Source organism: Empidonax traillii, unplaced genomic scaffold, assembly GCF_003031625.1.
Source record: "Empidonax traillii isolate 1590-97213 ecotype Southwest subspecies unplaced genomic scaffold, ASM303162v1 scaffold182:size1009393, whole genome shotgun sequence".
Taxonomy (NCBI): domain Eukaryota; kingdom Metazoa; phylum Chordata; class Aves; order Passeriformes; family Tyrannidae; genus Empidonax; species Empidonax traillii.
The window spans coordinates 411,169-412,858 of record NW_020955375.1 but is presented as its reverse complement, the minus strand read 5'-3'; the positions used below and the strand labels follow the sequence as shown (position 1 = coordinate 412,858).

General features: G+C 68.0%; 1 protein-coding gene across 2 annotated transcripts in view; it reads right to left on the bottom strand.

Moving 5' to 3' along the window:
* The window catches only part of LOC114058693 (semaphorin-3F-like), a 22,272-nt gene extending 20,712 nt beyond the window's left edge, over positions 1-1,560 (bottom strand). For both annotated transcript variants that reach the window (XM_027886245.1, XM_027886246.1), the window contains exon 1: positions 1,520-1,560. The gene's annotated coding sequence lies outside the window, so the exon portion shown is untranslated. The remainder of the gene's footprint in view (positions 1-1,519) is intronic.
* Positions 1,561-1,690: the final 130 nt, after the last annotated feature.

Genomic DNA, 1,690 nt, shown 5'->3' with positions numbered 1-1,690 from the left:
AGCCTGCACCCCCAATTCCTCCACCAGCCAAAACTCCAGTTTGTTGCAGTTAAATAACCCCCCTCCATCCAAACCTCCCCCTCTCCCCGGCAGCTTTAGGAAATAATTCTGGCAAATCCCACTATTGCATTTGGATGGAGCGGCGTACGCGTCAGAGACAGGGAGCGAGATGGCAAACAAAGGAAAAGAGGGAGAGGAGGGGAGCGCAGCAAGCGCAGGGCGAGGAGGGGGGAAAGGGCCGGCGGTGAGCAGGGGGCACCCAGGCCCGGCCGGGAAAGGCAAATTCCAAGGAAGCAAAAAGGGAAACGGGCCATTGGAGTGCACCTTGGCCAGGAAATCTCCATTTCCAGGGTCATCTGCACTCCGGAGAAACTGAGAACTCCAGGGGAGAGCGGCCACATTCCTACCCCTCAGCCCCCGGGCTGTCTGGGCTTGAAGGGGTTTTTTTGGCAATTCAAATCTGGCTATTGCTGGTGCCGCCGCAGGAAGATCAAAATCCTTCTCGGCTTTATCCCCCCTCCCGAGGCTGGTCAATGCAGCGCCGCCGAACCCGGGCAATTAGGGAAAGGTTTTCTCAGCTGGAATAGGGGCTCCTTTAGGGGATCGAACCTCCAAACAGGGCTGAGGGGATGCCTCGAGAAGGCCCCCGGGGTGTCCGGGGGTGGTTGAGTGGTAGGGCTGCCTGCACGCCTGGTCCCCGTGGGCTAGGGAGAGAGCAGGAAACATTTTGGGAGGGAAAACCAATAGAGGCAGGATAGGCAGCGGGAGGGGAGCCTGGCCCACCTCCGGCCGCGGCGCTCGATGCCACCAGCGGGAAGGGGGGAAAAAAAGGAAATAAAACAACGGAATACAATATAATAATGCTAAATGTCCAGCGCGGCCCCGCGCACCCGTGAAATAACTTTGCACAACTTTGCGCTCCGGCACGCCTGGCCTGTCCTGTTCCCAGGGAGCGCCGACTGTTCCCTGCGCCCCCCGCCCGGGCGCCCTCTGCGCACCCCCAGCCCGCCGGGGCGCGGGGTCCCGCCGGCGCTTGGCGTCCCACCGCGGCGGGTTCCGGCAGCCTGCTCCGCGGTGCCGGGCGTTCTCCGGGGGGGTGTGTGTGTGTGTCCTGGCACTCCCTCCCCGGGCACCCCTCGCCGCCGAGCCCTGCCGCAGCTCCCCCGCCAGCCCCCGTCCCCTCGGACAGTCCCCCCACCCCGAGCGGGACCGGGGCGCGCTGCCCGGAGCGGGGGGACCGGCACGGATCCCCTGCCCCGGTACTACCCCTCTGCGAGGCGGGCAGCGCGGGGGCTCAACAGCACCCGGTGCCTCCGCCAGCGCGGGGCTGGGGTCCCAGCACGGCACCGCCAGCACCAGCCCGTGCCCCACCTGCCCACTTCACCGGCAAGTTGCGGCGTGGGGTGGTGGTCAGGGAGAGAGACCGACCCACACACACGCGAGTTCCGAGCGGAGGAAAGTTTCTCCCGGGGCGCCCCCCTCGCCGGGCACCCGCCCCGGCGCCCGGAGAGGCTCTTACCTCCGCGGGGGTCCCGGCGGCGGCTGCAGGGGTGCGGAGGGCGGCGGGACTCAGCGCCGCGCCGGGGTCCCGCGGCCCCCCGCCATCTCTCGGCCGCGACTGCCGCCGCGGCCCCGGCCCGTGAGCGGCGGGCGGGGCGGGGCGGGCACCGGGCGGGGCCCGGCCCCCACT